The sequence below is a fragment of the Rhynchophorus ferrugineus genome, unplaced genomic scaffold (assembly GCF_030347505.1).
Source record: "Rhynchophorus ferrugineus isolate W39M unplaced genomic scaffold, kcgeb_rfMv2 rfM3, whole genome shotgun sequence".
Lineage (NCBI taxonomy): Eukaryota > Metazoa > Arthropoda > Insecta > Coleoptera > Curculionidae > Rhynchophorus > Rhynchophorus ferrugineus.
The window spans coordinates 57493057-57514130 of NW_027472582.1; the positions used below are offsets into that span (position 1 = coordinate 57493057).

At 33.4% G+C, this 21074-nt stretch overlaps 1 protein-coding gene across 2 annotated transcripts in view; it reads left to right on the forward strand.

Annotated features, from left to right (window-relative positions):
* Positions 1-21074, forward strand: part of ush (Zinc finger protein ush) — a 614796-nt gene that overhangs the window by 286757 nt on the left and 306965 nt on the right. The gene's annotated exons all lie outside the window — the stretch shown is intronic.

A 21074-nucleotide genomic window follows, 5' to 3' on the forward strand; every position in this document is an offset into this window, starting at 1 on the left:
GAACTGATTAGTCCTACGAAATGCGATAGTGTACGTATATGAAAGTTGCTGCATACCTTCCGCTTGTTATCTCCAACTGATATATATATTCTTAATTAATGCCGTTGATACGCCGGAACTGTCGCAACCATAATAATGGGGGCAGAAAATGTTAAGATACTAGTTAGTTTCTGTAAGTAGCGGGTGACCTATTAAAACCGGCATTTGTGTCGTTCTGTTAATTTTAACTGTTTTGTCTAAACTAAAAATAACTAGTTTGACTAATAATAAATTTGTGCAAATAATTAATTTATCTAGATTGCTTTACACATATAAATACGTAAATAGAACCTGTGATAATGTTGTATAAAAGTTACCTTTTGAATTATTTGAAGTGAATATATACACAATATCACAAAAACAATTAACTGGGAAATGATAATTGAAAGACCCTGGAATGAACTACATTATATAAAATAAATATATTATAGCATATAGACAAATATTTATTTATAAAGACAAAAGATTTGTTTTGAGTGTGAAAGAAAACTCTTTCTTTCTTATATTTACATTTGCGTAAAGAAAGCTTAATATAGTTAGAAAATACAATTAAAAAATATGTATGTCTCCTGAAATATTTGCTAGAAACCATTGGCAGAGTTTGGATATTTATACATTTGTCTTTGAACCATGAATAACTGTGAATATATGTCATCATATGATTGTTCTGGTAGTAAGAGCATTGTTCACAGATTAATCAATTTTTGGGTGCTGTGTGAATAGACAGTAACAAAAGAATTTCAAGTTATCTGTGGAAAAATTAACTTATTAACGTCCCAACTATTTCAAAGTGGTGAATTTGATGTTACTGACAAATAAAACAGCTGTTAAAAGAGGAGGTATTAAAAAAATGTCAACACTTATTGGACCAAAACTCGGCACATATTCTGAAAGAACTTAGATCGGTAGATCGACTACGACTAATTCCAATGTATTTTATGAATTATTGAGACAGTTTAGGAATTGGAAGGAATTGGATCCATGCGATACGATATCATCGTATTGGATTATGATATCATAAACGGTATTCGGCGTGAATGTCAAACTCTCAACAAAAAGGTACAGTTTCGCAGTTTTTTTCCTAATTTTAGATTGTTTTAATATTTGCTTTAATTATTTACTAATGTATGGTCACACTCTGTAACCCCAATCAATTTTGTTCTTGTGTATCGTTATTTATCGTACAATAGGTTAATTTCGTCACGAAAGTTTATAAGAGAATTGTTGATTTATCAATCAACAAACATATCTGTACCATTACTTTTTAGATTTTTTAGTTTGGTCTTCTGCTGTATGTTAGTATTAATACTTTGATCAAATACATTTCTAATTGATTGAAAACAATAGTATATCTCAAACCTTGCATTGTTCAGGATTCAGGATATTTTCATGTACTTGCACTTCCTTTCTCTATCCAAATGCCAGTAAGATTTATAACTTTTGATGACCTATTGGTATGACCATTTTCAATTTTATTATAACTATAAAATACTTATAGTACGCAAATAGTTCACTGAATTACGTTTCAATATTTCATAAAAAAAAGGATGAACGAACGAAAACATGAAGTCAAGAAGCAAATAAATCACAATCCGTTCCTTGAACTATATAAGTTTACCTAACGATAATGTTAGGTATAAATATAGATAACGATAAGATAACTAGATAATGTTGATAAAATTTAATCCCTGTTTATATACAGTGTCCGGCAGGGTAGTATGATGTTTTTGAATATAAAAATTTAGTTTTTAGATTTTTTTTTAATTTAACATTGTCTGGTGATCATATGTAACGAGGCATTCTTGTAGGCGGGTAGCAAAATTGTGGTGCTCTAGCCATTTAGACTTTTAACTAATTTTTATGACACTACTTAATATCAAAAGCTTAGATAAAAAAACCGCGAATGAGCTCTTGAAGCTCTTTCGGAAACCATAATTCGCGAATTGAAAGTGTTCTTTCTTTTATCTTGAAAGTGTCGTAACTTTTTAGTGTAATATTCGACAAACATTTAACATATTTGTAATAATAACCGGACTGGACTTTTTTCCTTTTTATTTAATTGCTCTTTTACTTTTTTTAAAGTTCACCTTTTATACAACAAACATATCCAGATGAATCTCATCTAGGTGTCTAGATTTGTCAGTCTACTGTGTGCTAATTATCGCGTCTTGATCTTGCAATATTATTTATAACACGATCTCAGAAACAAACAAGCAGGATCTACCATAATTTTTCGGATCTATACAGAAGTATTTTCAAAATGTTCTACCATAGCCGAATTTAGTCTTTACTATAATTATCCCCTTTTGCACACACATTTTGTTAAAGAAGCGAAAGCAGCTGCTGTTTTTCTGATTGGACTTCAGTCGTGGATGTCACATCATTTTCGTCTTTTGTTCATTTATTCTTAAGTATATGGCTCAGAAATGTAAAGTATGTCGAAAAACATCAACAAAAGCAAGTTTCAACATCAGTAAAAGAGGACAATTATCAGTTAATATAAGATATTTTCAAGAACGTTTGTAGCACTGTATTAGGAACTATGTATCGTTAAATACTGTTCACATAATGGCATCTACCAAGTCTGCGGCGTTAATTATTGGTGTTCTTAATTCGTATTTTCTCTAGTTGGTGATGACTGTAGCGCTTTTAGTACATACCACTTTATTTTGTCTTTGATATATTTACTCCTACTACCCAGTGTCCTAAGAATATGACATAACGCACGATTTCAGTAGGCTTTTCTTCCGCCAGTCAGTATACTTCTCATGTCAAGGACCGCGGTTAAGTAAACATAGAAACATAGAATTTAGGGAGTGTAAAGATGACCTATGAAGAGATCTGACCCAACTTTCAGGCATGGCTTTAAAATATTACAATTTTTAAAAGCATACAACATAATTAAGGAAGATCTCTTATTTCAGTTTGTGTATGGGCTATATATTAGCTATAAATATTTTATAATGGAACATTGAACAACTGTTCGCCAGACGTTAATAAAAAAGTGTGAAGACAACAAAAGTTGATGGAAAAAGGTTAAAGTTAGAATAATATTTCATTCTGTCTTGTTAGTCCTAATAATTTTCAATAATTCATTGCAGAAACAGGAATTGTTTTATTCATGGAGCAGAGTTCTACGAAGAAATGAACCGTAATATGTTTTTGCTCTTAACAAGAACAGAAGTTGGAGGAATTGTTATTCAGTTTTAAGTAATTTATTTTATTAGAAATAATATTACGTTTTTCTCCCTATCACTACATATTTATTCGAATTGATATGGGATGTGACGAAGCGTTAGTTACTACAATAGACATCACGATGGATATACAAGCAAGAATTGTTTGGATATGTGGAAAGAAACATTGTCGACAATAAAACCTTTCGTCTGGATGAACTTCATAAGACCCAATGAAAAACCCAATTAATAGTTGGGTTAAGATAGTTAGATTAAGTACTTCTACAAGTTAAGTTATTTTTTTATGTTCGTAGTAATCTACTATGATTAATAAATTTTAGTGATTTTTAAATATTTTCTGCCTCATTTAGAACCAGTCGTACGATTTTTTAAAGCATACTGATAAATTAATAAAAAATATTTTTTTCTAAAACACTTGCAAATATTTATATAAAAAATGATCGCGAATAATCATGAATAAAATATGCAGAGTCACTGATAATTACGCAAGTCATCAAGCGATCGGTTTGGTGTCTTCGCCATCGCCATCGCCGGCCTCTTATCACCTCTCTATTCGGCCAAATATGTTTAGCGATCTTTCGAGACCATCTATCAATTTCTGTTGAAACTCGAAATCTGTCCCTTGAAGTGCAGTCAGCGGTGGTGGCCGCATCAAGATTAATTTTAGCGGTGGTGAAATTCTCAATTGTTTGGCGTGGCAGAAAGATAAGGGCGCCGAACGCTGTCCAGCTCATACTTCATCGGACAATTGGTACAAGTTATTTTTTCTCTTCGTCTCGCCGTCTCTCTCGCTCCCTCCTCGATTTTTCGCTTTTCTTTATTCGATTGTTCGAGCGCGATCGGATTGTTCGGTGTGTCAAAGGGCGATAAGGAATTTAAAGAATTTCCTAAAATGAATTTCAATCGAAACAGATCTATGGCCGCTATTGTTATTCGATCGCACGGAAATAAAAATTTTTGTTTTTTTTTTCTTTTGGGTCTTTGGAACGATACGAGCGCGGACCCACCTGTTCGTTAATGAAAATATTCCGTATCAATTTCCAGTGTTCTTTGTAATTGAATAAGTATTTCTATTCTAGCATCAATCATTCGAGGAAAGATGATAAGCGTAATTACGAGATTTTAATTCTTGATGTAAAATTTAATAACATTTCTTCAGTCAGTTCATATCAATCTCACTTCATTGTATCAGAAATTATTACGCGAATATGGTAACAACTAAAACATTCTCTTAAAAATGTTTGTTTTTTTTTTCTTTTGGGGTCTTTGGAACGATACCAGCGCGGACCCACCTGTTCGATAATGAAAATATTCCGTATCAGTTTCCAGTGTTCATTAATTGAATAAGTATTTCTATTCTAACATCAATCATTCGAGGAAAGATGATAAGCGTAACTACGAGATTTTAATTTTTGATGTAAAATTTAATAACTTTTCTTCAGTCAGTTCATATCAATCTCACGTCATTGTATCAGAAATTATTACGCGAATATGGTAACAATAAAACATTCTCTTAAAAATGTTGTTTTTTTTTTCTTTGTTTTTTTATTTTTGTTTCTTTTGGGGTCTTTGGAACGATTCGAGCGCGGACCCACCTGTTCGTTAATGAAAATATTCCGTATCAGTTTCCAGTGTTCTTTGTAATTGAATAACTATTTCTATTCTAACATCAATCATTCGAGGAAAGATGATAAGCGTAATTACGAGGTCTTAATTTTTGATGTAAAATTTAATCTTTTTTTTTTCAGTCAGTTCACATCAATCTCACTTCATCGTATCAGAAATTATTACGCGAATATGGTAACAACTAACACATTCTCCTAAAAATGTTTAACTACTTCCTAATTGTTATTCATTAAACTGAGTTGTACGTGGTAAATGTCTTGCCAACCCCGCAGATAACGCCATCGTAGCTGTAAGTGCAGATCTGGGCTACGCTCTTGCCCTGCCAGAAGAATCCATCCATCACCCAGTTCAGCTTCTCAAGGCGCAGATGCCTTGTGGGGAAGATAAACAATGTCATCTCCACTGAAGTAAGCGGTTACAAAGAATTTCGCACTGACCAAGAAAAAGTCGAGATCCTCGCAGAGACCTACCTACATAAGACTCCGATGAAATGCCCCCCTCCAGTAGAGAACACTAAACCTAAAGACTAAACCTAAAGACACTGTTATCAACGAATCGAACTCCATCAAAAGACCAGTAACCTCAGTCTTTCTTCTTAACCATTTCATATTTCCAAAGTATCTACAGATTATCATCGGCAAACATCAAACCAAAAAATCTCTAAGTTTCGACGGAATATCGATTACCCAATTAAAAAATCTCCCGCATAAGCAGCTCGCGGAAGAAACATTTTTAACTCCATCATGATGCTGCAAAATTTCCCACATATTGCGGTTATTCCCAAGAAAGGAGCAAAATCCTTTCCATCTGACTATAGACCTATGAGCCTTCTCAGTGCCATTTCGAAGTAAGAGTACGCTCTCAACTCTTTCACAAAGGAGAACAACATCATTCCTGATGAACAATTGGGCTTTCGTACTCACCACTCATCCGTCCATAAGGCTACCAATCTGGCCGCACACATCTGCTCACGTAAACGCTTTTGTCTAAAGTAAAAAGCTTAGAGCAATCATTCTGGAGCTAACCAAAGCTTTCGACAAGGTCTGGCACGATGGTTTGATTGCAAAATGCGTGAGGTCAGGCCTCGCAGAGAACCTAACCGCTTTCATCAAGTCCTTCCTCTCAGCCAGATCTCTCCTGGTCAACATCAGGAAAATACTTTCCAGTCGAAAACAAATCGATGCTGGCGTACCTCAAGGTTCCCAGCTGGCCCCAGCCTTATTTAACCTCTTTTTACTCTGAAGACACTGCTTTCTTCAAGCCCGCTAGGTTCGAAGTTACAATTCATGAACGTTTACAGAAGCAGCTCGATCATGCGGTCAAGTGGTTAAAATTCTGGAGGTTAATCAACCCCTTGAAAACGCAGGCCATCATTTTCCCTAAGAAACGCACTGCGTGTCTCGCAACTTAAGATCGACACCGCAATAATTCCATGGCTGCATAACGTCACGTACCTAGGTCTCCACAGCGACCAGCGGTTCGGTTGGCATTCCCAAATCCAGAAAGCAACTCAGAAAGGTTCGGAGATAGCAAACCTGCTATCTTCTCTGATCTGTCCTTCCAGCAGACTTTTTATCTCCATAAAATGCTTATTTTACAAGATGTTAATTCAGTCCGTACTCCTCTACGGATCTAAAGTCCACTTCAAGTTTGTTATACCCAACCAAGTGAAACGGCTTCAAGTTTTCCAAGATAAGCTTCTCAAGGGAATCTTAAACGCTCCATGGTTTATCAGAAATAATCAAATTCATAGGGAAACTGACACTCCAGAAATCAAGTATTTCATATCTCAAACATTCCACAAACAACAATTCAGCTCAAGTTCTTCTGAAAACGCGCTTGTTCGCGAGCTGATCGACATGCTGGGAGTTTAACACCGCGTCACCGCTAACCTCGCCATTTTCGAGACTGAAACGACCTTATTCGCCGCCGCAGTCATAACTTTTGCCCCCATACGACAGTATCCAGTCGTGTGTTAAATCAGGTTCGTGAATCAATTCAATCAATGAGTCCATCACCGGGTCCTCCTGTCCAATAACGGCTGCCCGTTCGGCGGGTGCCATATCCCCAAATTTAATGCAGTAGCGGTCCACAGTGGTCAACTGTGAGGGGGTTTCGGTTTAGTGTTTATTGGTAAGCCCAGAGGCAGTCCCACATAACCCGGTCCAACTTGTTACTCCAGGGGAAGTCTCCGCGACCAGGTATGCGTCATGCATTCCACCGCCTGGTTCTAAGCCAGAACAGAAAAAGGTTTGTCCTAAAAAAATTGTCCTACACGTAGAGTTTATAGTTATAGCAAGATTATGAATGTCAATTATACCTTCATTCGCCAGTTTGCTATTGATGATCTTCTAAGTTAGAATTGAAGTTGACTTGTGAATCCAAAGCTACAATAATTTGAAAGTGACGGATTTTTCTCAAAATCAAACATTCTAACAATTTGTTTAGAGATATGAAAGGGAGAGATTGTATATATTGCGGATGTGACAAATCTTTGGAATATGTAAACCAGATATTTATATCATTTAGTTTGGATATAATTTGGTTTTGGAGAGAAATTATACTTGATACTACTGAAAAATCAAATATTCTTATAAGTTAGAAAGGAAACCCATCAGATCTCTAGATTACTTCTAATTGTCACCATTTATTTTTACACCACATCTAAATTATTTTGCTGTCTCTAGAACATTACGAGGTTCTTATGTCTGAGATCAAAATTAGTGGTTTATCAAAGTGTGACTTGATTTTTTTAAAATACCCTCCATACCCTCCCATCCTCCAATATAATATTCATTCAATCTGATAGAGAACCCGTATTAATATGTAGAATAAACAGGTGTATACATGTCAGGTCTAAATGATGGACATATCCATTTAAGGTCTAATTGTTTTAATAAAGAATGGTTCGTTTTTGCCTGTCACATATTCATTCAATATTGCATGTATTTTAACACAACTAATGTTAAGAATGTTTTCATCTCACAATATAGCACATCATCTTTTATGGGAAGAATCGATTTCGAACGGCCTTTTCGAAATGTTTTCGAGAATTATTCTCGATTACAATATAAATAGATAAAACATACATTCATTGAAATTGTTTTTATAAATAAAATCGATAATAACATATCGATTCTTATAACATGCCGATTGAGAGCATTTCTTTGTTTTATCGAAGCATATAAGTTATGAAACGCACCTTTTAAGATTAAGGAAATTAAAATACGCGAATTATATTTTTTGAATTCATTTAAATAATATCCTTACAATCTTAAAGTATCTTATTAACTAATTTACAAACTCTTCGTTTAGACATGCTCTAATATATTAGGTTCGCCTACGGAATTCTTAACCTAGATCTCTGCTTAGTTTCTTTTACTTTAATTGATTTCAGTGATAACATTTGGATTCATACATTTATGTTTAAAATGTTTATACTTTTGTTTATCATAACACACATAGCAGGCTATAAAACTTCATAAAATCACATTGTTTAATCAAATATCTGCCACTTAACGTTAACCTGGTGAATTATAGCCCATTGAACTATTTGATGTACAAGTAACCAAATATTTCATCTTTCATATTCATATTTGTTTTTTGAAAATATATCTCTGAATAGTGAACAGCTGTTTTTATTCAGTGAGTTCAGTTGTACGACTTGACACTTGACGACTAAACCAGTCACATTATATCACAATAAACATGACTCATATCACAATAAACAACATAATAAATGTTATAAATAAATAATAAACAAAACTAAAATAAATATTATCAACAATGTTATTTACCTCGATTTTACGTTAATTACACTTTAGGTATAAATAAAGACAGTTAAAATACTAAATACTTTTATTAGAATAGTTTTCTAGCTCTGAATAACTTACCGATTTTCAAGCTAGGTAATTCCTCGGAGGTTCTCGCCTTGTGAGAATTAATCACATTTTTCTGCCTTGAAATGAAACTACACGACTTTCTTGGAGTTTTTACCGATTTAAAATTTCATTATTTAAAATGTCATTTTTTTTCAAATCCATTTTTTGCAGAAATAATATCTAGAAATATCTACTGTTATTCCGGGTTAAGTAAATACCTAGAATTGTATATATGTAACTGTAAGAAATACTTTTATCTCTTGGTAAATAAAATACGATCGTTCAACAAAACATTATAATGGTCTCTATATTGACAATATACAAGGTATTACAACAACTAGACAGTATCAGTCTTAATCATTGCCCTCCAAGTCTTCATATGCAAAACCTCAGTAACCAAAGTCGCGCGTTTCGGCTTAAACAACAAGCAGACAGTATCGGTCTCGGTTGTTATTTTTCCCAGCCTAGATGCCTTGCAACTCTTGCCAACATATCCACGACCTCACAACAGCAACATGTTCAACCTTTGTGGTAATCCAATTTTTAGCTTCGTTCACTAATGCGTTCATGTCAACTATAACATCTTTCGTCTTGATGTTCCAGTTCATCTCCAATCTCCATGTTACAATTTTCACTTGCCTCCTTGTCATAACATTGCTCCCGTTTCACCGATCGTTAATAAATTATCATAAATCGCTTTAGAAACCATAGTTATTCGATCCAACATATTATTAGATCACTTTAACAATACTCCTTCTATCAAATCGTTTGTGGTCTCACAATACTTGTATGACATATTCACGATTTTCGTTACGATATCGTTAATTTTGTTCATTAGATCGTCGAACACAAACATAATTCTGCAACTCTGCTTTTTCACTACTTGCCAAATTCACTGTATTCGTCGTATCTTCGTAAAGTATTTGCAACAAAGACGTTTCCATAGTCGTCAATTATTAACTAACACTATCAGAATCATTATTCTTGAACAGCTTCTTCATTCAGGGCTCAATGTATAATCGCATAACCAACCCGAGCGTATTTTGAGCGTATAATCCCACTTCTGATTTGTAAAAAATACTTGTATTTTTTGGCAAATAAAATACGATCGTTCAACAAAACATTATAATGGTCTCTATATTGACACTAGACATGGTATTACAACGGTGATTACAATAATATTCGTCTATCAACTGCGTCAACAATTGCCCTTCGAGAAACTGTAAGAAACTATATCATTTGCAGTCAAGGCGCCGGCGTTATATCCAAAAGTGTACATCTCAACATGCCCATCGCCCGGTCCCGATACCACACCCTCTATGTAATTCGTCAAAAATGCCGTTCTATATTTTCTTACATAACCTATTGAAATCAACTTACATTCAAACTAAATACCAAACAACTAGAACTTAATGTATTTCATTCATATTCTTTCGTATAAAATTGAACAATTTTTGATTATATTCTCTCCAAGCTTCTATCCGATTTTTTTCTATATATTTATACGTTTTGATATATCTATTTCGGCGTATTAAAAATGAGTTTGTCAGTCTGCGGGCGGGAAGATAGCGGGCTGCAATCGGCCGGCCACACATCCAGGCCACATTAGAATAAAATAAAATGTAATTCGCAATGACAGCGTGGCCTGGCAAACTAAAAACGCCATCGGTGCATGATCCGATAAAGCGGAGAATAAAGAACGGCGGTGGGACGGCGCGATAGCGTCCGACTCAATGAAAACACATGAAATATATTCAATCTGGTTGTCGACGATAAGCCGCCGGTTCCGAAGTCGAAATTCAGCGGCGCCGCCTGCGACGTTGTTCGCGCGGGAGACGCCGTTACACCCCCCCGGAAACGCCGGTCAACTAGCCCCCCAGAAACCTCGTAATTGTAGATCGGCAAATGTTTAGTTTGTTAAGTAATATTTTATAGTAGAAAAATGTACTCAAGCAAGTAAAATTATTGTATGTACGGTGAATACAATTTTTTGCGCTGGAATTTATTATTAAAAAATAGCTTATATAAAGTTCAATTAAAAAAATTATTATAAATATTGCTCATTCTTACTACTTTTATTTTCACAATTAGACCAAATTTTTATTATAGTCTAGGAACAATAATAAAGTGCAAGAACTATTGGATTTTTACACTTCAAAAGGCATTTCAGTTTTTTGACCAGCACACTTCAAATATTATTGAACAAACTCGGCCAGCTGCAAAAGAAGCTACCCCAACATCAAAAAATTAACCAGAAAATTACCCCTTATAAATTAAGAAATTGATAAAAGAAATACTGTAGGCAAAACAATATTCAATATAATTAGTAATCAGACAAAACTAAAAAACAAAAAAATACATAAATTTAAAAATATAAACACAGTTGATTTGAGAAATATGTAAGTGACTTAAGCCCGAACAAAGATTACTTGCTATTACTTACTGCTTAAAGCAAGTAGAAGACTTAAAAGACTAATTATTAGAGTACCGCTTATTAAAAATGATCGAGATCAATGGGTTCGATATTGAAAAGCTGAATTATTCGTACAACATTTAGCTAATGTATTCCAATGCAATTATATAGAATCTAAAATGGATATAACTCCTGTTTATAAGTCCCATGTAGCTGTAAATCTAATTTCTCCAATGGAAGTTGTCATGGAAATTGTTAACAACCTCCTGGAATTGATGACGTGTCACCTGGGTTACTGAAAGAGCTGCCATGAAAAGCAACCAGCATGTTGACATACATATTCAATGCCTGTCTTACGGAATGTTTTAAGGTGGCTCAAATAATTATGCTTAAATATCCTGACAAACCAGCAGAACAAGTCTAATCTCACAGGCCTATTTCGCTGCTACTTCCGATATCAAAATTATTTGAAAAACTGCTGTTAAAGCGTACTAAACCATTTATGAAAATACCAGATCTCCATTTCGGTTTGTGGAATCAGCATTCACCATTTGACCAAGTGTACAGAGTAACAGCGGTTATTCAAAAGGAATTTAAAGGAAATAATTAGTGACCTGATTTAGAACTAATCTACAAGATGAGCCGATTGCTACCGCGGAACTATTCACAACTGCTGGAGTCATATCTTTTTGAAATAAAGAGTCTGCATGAAGAGCTATTTTCAACACTTAAAACCATCTCAGCTGGAGTTCCTAGGGGTAGTATTTTGGAACCATTCTTGTATCTGGTCTACATTGCTGTACAACTACTAATCCAACGCTGCCAAAACAAAGTTCTACCTATTACCAATGCTTATTACTACTTAACGAACGAAGAACTGCATGAATGCCGCGAAATCAAATGTATTTATGAAGTTATTCAAGATGTCGCCTTAAACCATGAAATTAGATTATTAAATCATAACAACGTGGAAGCAATACAGCTACTGGACAACGCGCAGGAAATCAGAAGATTGAAACAAATTAAACCACACGAACTTCTATAGTGAAATTTTATTTTAATTTGGGATATACATTCTGATATATGCGTGAGGTATTAACGAAATATATGTTATAAATATATTTGGGTGCTCTTATGTATGCTTGATTGATTATATACAAAGCGGTTAGTCCAATAATTATAGTATGTTTAAGGGATGGAATGGGTTAGAGATTATGTTGATATGATTATGTTCTAAGAGCATCAGCTAATTGGTATTTAGCGATTCAAATCTCACGATATAATCGGTCATCCATAACATCCACTGTGTAATAAATAGCGCCGTCCTGATTGAACTATATGCCGTCTATATCCATATCGTTTATTTTATGCCAAAATAAATAGAATATTATTGTTACGTAGTGTCGTTAGCGGGGTGAATAGTAGGGACTAATAACGCCACGGGCCCAACACCCCAAACATTGTTTTTTATGGCTATTGGCATCAACATCATGATACTTTTTCTATAAAAATTGGAGCAACTTCTTCTTTCTTCATTCTGCGGCAATCTATCTCAAAACAGTAAACCACTATGTTGTCCAACTTCTAAACTGTTTGTTGAAAATTTTTACAAGAAAGCTTCCACCTGTGGGCGCAGCTTCTGCATCCATGCTTTTGAGGCCCGCATGCTGTTAACCTTCTTCTATTGCTGTTTGTATGTCGCACAAATCTCACTGCTCTCATAATGCTTTATCCGTTTCTCATACTTTGAGAAATATTGACCGTGTTCCTCAATGCTTTGCTTTAGAATCTTTTTAATATTTCAATATTGCTATCCCTGTGTGTATGCTATTCTTGATTTAATTTTTTACATAAATTTTAAACAATCGAGTATAAATAACTACTCAAGAAAACCAGGCGGATTACTAAGAAATAAAAGTTTGTACTTTTACCACTTTTGATCTCAATTAAATTTAATGGATTTTAAGACCTGTGTACGGATTATTTCATTAATTCATTCACAGTGTGACAGGCCTGGAATTACCTGGACAACCTTGCTTTAGAGATTGTTGTTACTCTTTGAATATTCAGGTCACATTATATCCTTCTAATCAATTCTTATTGGAATAGTTGGATATCTTGGATTTTATTATTTTTCGGGGTATTCCCACAGTATATAGGTTAATATTTGGTTTGTATTATACATTGTGATAGCAAAATGCAAACATATTTCCAAATAAATATCTAATTCTTCATTTTAAAAAATAAACGTTTTGTTTGGTAGGTTATCGTATATGAGTTATAGAAAACCACACCCCATTATTCGTAACCGATAAATATCATCGTGACTATATTTTTCTCAAATCAATCGTGAATTTTTCGCCACGCAGATCACGAGTTTGACTGACTGATGCAACACATCATCGGTTCCTGTTTAGTCGCGGTTTCGAGATCCTAATCGGATCGGACCTCATACGATATGATATAAACCAACCAACCAACCAGTCGGGTCGGAATACTCACTTGGTCGGGGGGAGATTGTGGGTTTTTGCAGCGGCGCTGGATCTATTAATATCGTTGTGGTTTTATCTTGCGAAGGAGATGGGCTTATCGTCGCTGCGATCTGGCTAAATGTGCCGGCTTTTGTATACATCATTCATAAAATAATACAAATACAGTCCCGCAAAACGGCGATAAAGTAACGTTTCGCCAATTTATCTTTCGCTGGATATACGTTTTGCTTTATGAATTTCTCCGGTTCTAGACGATCTCGCCTTAAGATGCTGATCGTTCTTCATTATTTCTTTTCTTTTGGAGATTGTCAATTTATATTTAACTCAAAATATATCTCTATTTATTATACAGTTATTATTTAAATTCACACTTAATTCAAAATTTCTTAATACTGCGACTAAATTACAATTAAGTATAATAATTTTAAGGATATTTAGGGTGTTTTTTTATATTTACCTCTGGCTTGTAAAAGAACCAATCTATTCATAGTTTTGATGTGGTAGCATACACTACAGCTACAGAAAATGCGTGTAAGTAGCTAATTAAAAAACTGTTAAAAACCTGATCTGTTAAATTCAATGTTTTTACATTGTTGAGATATTTAGTGTATACCAATTACGATGTCTATTATTTTACCTTAAAATCTATTTTATTTTATGGAAAGAAGACGCGACTTGTTGAACGGCGATACAAAACGATACTGATGAATTTTATTTAGTGCAATACACGTGAAAATCTCTATCTCGACAACATCTATTTTTAGACATTTCACTCGTAACACAAACATTTGAACACTCAGTGTAGTCTGTGACCAGTGACCTAACACTCACGCGATATAACACCTTCGTCCTAAAGAAACGACCACAGGCATTCTAATGAAATTATGTGTACATGTACCTTCATTCGCCCGTTTTCTTTTGTTGATCTTCTAAAGGACATTTCTGCCAAATTTCCATTGTGATCTTGTGTTGTAGTTTTGATGAAAGAAACTGAACTGCTGCAATCCGCCTTTGGTGGCCGTTCTTAAACTGTGATGTTTGTATCAAGACTAAAGATATTTCTCAAAGTTTGAATCTTTCCTAGTTAGAATAGTTTATGACTGAAGGGTCTTTGAGTACCATCTATCTACCTTTTATCACCTTATAGCTTTAGATGGCATATTTTTATCCAACCACTTAGTTTACACCAAGGAATGCTTCGAGTACCTGCGGAACGATTGCAACGTCAACCTGTCTGCTTGATAATTTACTTTATCCCGGTTTATTAAATTAATTTAGAAGAGAAGAACCTTACAATCTGCCCTTAGTCCTACCTACTAGTCGTCAATTATGATATGTGATAGAGTGAGAAGTTATTTTGAGAAAAAAAGAGGCATTGTTGAAAGGAACCTCACCCGTTGCACCATTCAATCTTAACATAAGCACTTGCATATGCAGTGTAGTCCGTATCTAGTGACGTAACAGTCGCGTGTTGTTACATACGTATGCTAATCACGAGATGTTAAAAATTGTTTTTTCCAATTTCTTTACTTTTGCTACTTAGTTAAACATATATCGTATCATTAAACATCTTGTATAATAAGTATCTATATTGTGTTTCTTCAACGATTTAAATGGAACAAAAAAAAAATAACTTAGAAGATCAAAAAGTCCGAAAACAAAAAATTGCGAAGACTTATTGGACGAAAACCGCAAACAGCTTAACCATTATTAATATTTCCAGATGTTTACATGTGATGGAAAAGAAAATATGTTTCATTGCTTGCCAATCACTAAAAGAAATTGTTTCTGCCGTGTACTATGACTGGAGATGTATAGTAGACCTACTTAAATAATTCCAATAATCAATTGCAAGTGCAAATATTACTGGGTTGGTCCAAGAAGTCATCAACATTCGCGCCGGAAACAGATATTCATAGCTATAATGTATTGTTATCATCAGCAAGGGGTTGCTATCTAGCTATTAAAACCGAAGCCGTTATTGCAAATATCTATATACGTCAAACAAGTTATTCTTTTGCGTAACAGTGATGAGCTATACGTTGAAAAAGTTTTGAAAGTTAAATAAGAGGGTGTTCCGCATCCAAATACAGAGCCTTTTAATTACTACTAGTTTATAAAGATACAGTATTGCTGGCTGGCATACGTTTGCGAAAATTATTCAATGACTTGGTCGCTGCCAGACCAATATAATTATTACTCGACAAGGTATCTCCATGTTGTCAGAACGGTGAAAAAAAATCTGTCGAATATTATTTTATTAATATATATTTCACCAAATTGTCTCAGTAAAGGTCTTTTTAAGGTGAAAAATGATCAGAATACATGCAAACGCTAAATATATTTTAGAACTAAATAAAATAACTAAATAATACCAACAATTTGGAGATACTTACCTAAAAAAAATTAACACTAAAACAATATGAAATATAGCGGACTTAATACTTAGTTAATTTTTTATTATTTTTTATGTTTACCAATATATCTTTTTTTCCTAAAAGAAGCTCTATAGAGAAAAATATTAGTATTATTTGCATGTATGATGAATGAAGTATGATACAATAATGCACATATAAGGATAGCTGATATACAAATATATATTGTGACGATTTTCCCGTTAACTAACATAAAACCTCATGACATACGAACTAAGAAGGAACGAAATGGAAAGGTGCATTAATACCAGAACGATTAAGCTAGTAATAATCATGTTAGATTAATTAAATAAGATAATCATAAGAATCTCTAAGAACCAGAAGACGAATTACCCAAGAACAAGAAGTTAACACTAAATATAGTCTAAATTTTCTGTAACAAACAAAAATCTGGTGCTTGATTTCACTTTATGGTAATGGAACTGCCCAGATATGAATGTCCGTTGTGGTAACCTAATCTGTAAAAGGAAATTTTGATATAGTCCCACATGGGTCTATGGAAACCGAATACAAACATGAAGTTATATCATAAAAGAATATCAGTTGAGGAAATGTAGCTGATAAATTATTCAATAGTCATGTGACTTTTTTGTGATTTTTGTGCAATTGTATTTGTTTATGTTTTAATGCGCATAATTGTGAATGTTGATTTGTCCGTAAATCATACCGATAAATAAATAAATTACTTATAAATTTCACCAAAGGATATATTTTTTAACTATTTTGAAGTCTCGTTTTGACCAGCGAGTATTTATCTGGACTGGACCTACAGTTTAACATGGGATCCGAACCACTGTCCTCGTTATTAAACCTACCAAGTGGTCAGTGACCAACTTAGAAACCATCCCAGAAAATATCCGGTTTTACCCAGCCTGGTTACTGGCGTGACTGGGATGGTTATTCTTTGTCGGATTTTACACTGTTGCTTAATGGCATTTACAATTAAAATCAAAAAGTACACCCATGCCCCAGCAGGATTCGAATTTGCGACTGCCGCTAACAGTAGGAGGACGGCCGTGTCGCCTTGACCAATGCGCTAATGAAGCCGACTCCATAGATTATTTATTATGGCTCAGAAGTACTAGTAGTACTAGCATGGTCTTATTTTTCCATAATAACTAAATTTTCATTTCTTTGTGTTACCGTGTTGCTTACTTCAAATTGCCTCTTAAAACTCGTTACCATTAAGATTAAAAATATTAACTATCAAACTTTTTTCATTTGTTACATGTTAGTTGTAGTATAGTAAGAGTTGTTCAGTGAAACCATACTATTTATTACGTCAAAAGTGATTTTTAGTAGAATACTTATTTCCATCTAATAAATAAATGAAAGTGGAAAAAGGTACAAATTAAATGAAAGTACGAGTAACTGAACGATATATTTTCGATTGTTTCTTTTTCTTACTGAGAACCTTAATATTCATTGGACCCATTCAGGACACAACACGCTGCTACTCGAACCCGATCGATATTTTAAACCACGCGTTCGTTTAAAATCGCCGACATATTTTCCTAGGAATCGAAACAAAAGGTCCCGGACCCACGTATCGTGACAACGGAACAGGTAGATCATGTCGCTCCGCGCGAGATACCAAGACGCCTTCTTCGAGAGGAACACGACAGCGGCACACACAACAGTATCGCGATCGTACCCGGACTTACATTGTTTTCGACGGCTTCGAAGGCTTTGTTTTTATGAGGACGACATCGACTTTATCGTCTTCGGACACAGAAAGAAACCGTCTTCTCATTGTCGCGTTTTGCCAACTGATTGTTCCGAAACGTTTTAATAAAACAGCTACCTGAATTGATTTTCTAGACAGATTCTTCTCGGTTGGAGTAACGAATTCCAGTATTGACATATTTGAATAAATAATGTATTTTTTCGCGACTGGAGATGAATTATTGATATTTACAAGTAGCATTTTCTAAGGGAAGTAAGGATTCTGTAGTTCATACTGCGATATAACTTTTTGATTAAGCTATATGCTGTAAGATTTTTTTTCAAATAAATTACTTCATTAAGTATATTTATTTAATAAATTCATTTGTATATTCATTAAGACCTTCTAGTCATATTTAACACGATAATACATATAAGCATATATTTTATGTCATCTTACCATTACTATCTAAATAATGTCAAATATTTATTTTCTAACAAATTTTAATATGTTGATCTCAGATCATTCACATCGGCCAGATGATTTGCCATCAGTTAAATATTAAAAATTCGTATTATTGACCAGAAAGATAGTTTACATAGTTTCAGAAAACATAGTTTCAACCGTGCATGGCTATCATATAGCTAGTACATAGCTGTCTAGAAATTGGCTGAACTTTCATAGCATATATTCAACACTCATTTACTCATTTACTCCATAACAATATAGAAAATAAACAATCATATATATTTTACAAGTATAACATTATAGTAATTTATCTTACTTTTTTAAATTAATAAACATATTTCCGTACTGCTTACTGTTAAATTCCATTTAATATGGGGTATTATTGAATTATTCTATGATATAAAAATAAAATTGAAGCAAATTATTCAATTTGAATGTACTTCGTTACCGATTTTCGTTATAGGTGGATTTAAAGTCGCTTTACTCTACTAATAGTTATTCTATGAACTTATACTATAGCGCATTTTAAAGATATGAGCCAAAAATATTTCACTTAGGACATTCTAGATGTACATTTTCATCATATTTTCTCTTTAGCTACTGAAAATGAAAATATTCAACTTAGGCTTTTTCAAAATTGTAATATTTATTTACATTTTTGAGTGGAGACCACTGTCAGTATCGGTTTGCTCAATTTTGTTTCCAAAATGTCGATATTAGAGATAAGATGAAACTCTTAAACATATCATGGTAAACCGACATATTTCATTTCACAACATGCAGAACTAAACATTAGCAATCCGGGTGAATTATCAGTAGACAATTTAATGAATCGAGTCTCCATTTGTATATCGCTATTGGAATGAAACGAATTTGAACAATTTATGAAAGCATTTTGTGCAAAATGGAGAGAAAATTTCATCATAAACTGCTCGAACCTGAAAACAAGCTTTTGTTCTTACTGATGGTTATAGAAAAGATAAGATTGATTATGATGATGATTTCTAGTGTTACAAGTTGTACACTTTAGGCCTTCTTGTGATCTGTTACCCACTCGATACAGCTTTTCTATTTTCACGGTAACTTTCAAGTGTTTCTTATCTTATCGGACAAATTTATTTAAACAAACTTCAGCTCGTGACAATATAGTTATACAGATAAATAACTTAATTACCTTATTTATACAAGTGACACAAACTCTACATCTCTCTGTATTACTATTATTGTTACTTAAAAATTCATTTATATTGAATGACGATCAAGATCGATTGAATGTTATCAAAGTCAACATAGTTATCGATGTTTTTCTAATTAATGTGACAATCGGGGATCTGCCATCAAGTTAAAATCGCGATATATTTCGTTCTTATACTTAACGTTCTTATACTTGCGCTTGCTTCCATTATCTTGAGTTTTTGCTTGATAAAGGCGACATTTTTCACCTACTTGTGTTTTATTTTTACCAAATTTTTGGTTCAAGTCGTTTTAAATATTAAATTTAAACGTTTTAAATAAATTAAGTGCCTAAAATAAACTATCTCTATATCTTCTACAGCTAGTATTGAAATAGCATTTGAAAACAAACTAATAAATGTCTCACGGTTAATTATACATTTTTTATTTGTTTATTATTTCAATCAGTATCATTATTTTTTGATAGTAGACATTTGAGATAATTTTAGAGCTTATTATGGATAATTAATTTTGATTTCTATCCCATACCCACTAACTTATCAGCTGACGTTATTATAAACCCGAGTATCGTCTGTGAACACCTTGTTCTGACCTTGTTCATCTTGTCTCAACCACCAACCTTTTTAAAGATTCTTGTATCTTATCTTTTATAACATCTCCCGCTATTAATCTTTTTAAAAACGGATCGATTTCATCTGGCTTCTTGTGCGTTTTGTATACAAAAGCATGCTTCATCAAATTTAGTACAATTAAATGATATTTTGTTAAAATACTAGTCTTCTTTACACTACTTTTTTCTTTTAATTTTAAACTAATAACAAATAATATGTATTGTTAATAAAAATAATTTTAACTAAGCAATAAAATAATTTACTATTAATTTTGCGAATAAGAAATTTTGCTCAAAATTATTTAATGGCATTGTAAACTTATGGCGAACATATTGTGTTGACAAAAACATAAAATTATTGGATATAATTATTGGCATATAGCTAGTAAAAGGTAACTGAGAAGTTGGATTCTAAAAAGAGGAAAGACTGACGGAAACTTTACTTTAATTAAAGAATTCAGTGAAAAATTTTAATTGAAGAATGTAGTCCTCATGTAGTCTACATACAAATGAAATAAAATCCTATAGACCTATATCACTGCTACTAGTAATATCTAAGGTTTTTGAAAAACTTCTGTTGAAAAGTTTTGTTTTGGGTTTATTAACAAGCACTCAACAATTGACCCTATGAAAGTAAAAAAGTATGCTCAGCTGTATTTTTAGATGTAGCACAAGCTGTCGATAAGGTTCGGCATGAGGGCCTTATTCATAAACTACAAAAAATGCTACCAAAACAACACACCGAACTATTAAAATCACACATTACAACCAGAATGTTTAGAGTCAAACAGGAAGAAGCTTACTCTACAATAAAATAATCTAAAGCAGGTGTACCACAAGGGAGTGTATTGGGACCAATGCTTTATCTACTCTACACTTGTGATGTTTCACAAACGGAAAATATTACGATGGCTACATTTGCTGATGATACTGCGATTATAGCTGTCGGAGACAATAGTGAAGAAGCCTCACGAAAATCACAATAGGCAAGTAACAATATATATATATATATAATTGGACACAAGCTTGGAAAATAGAATTAATGAAAGTAAA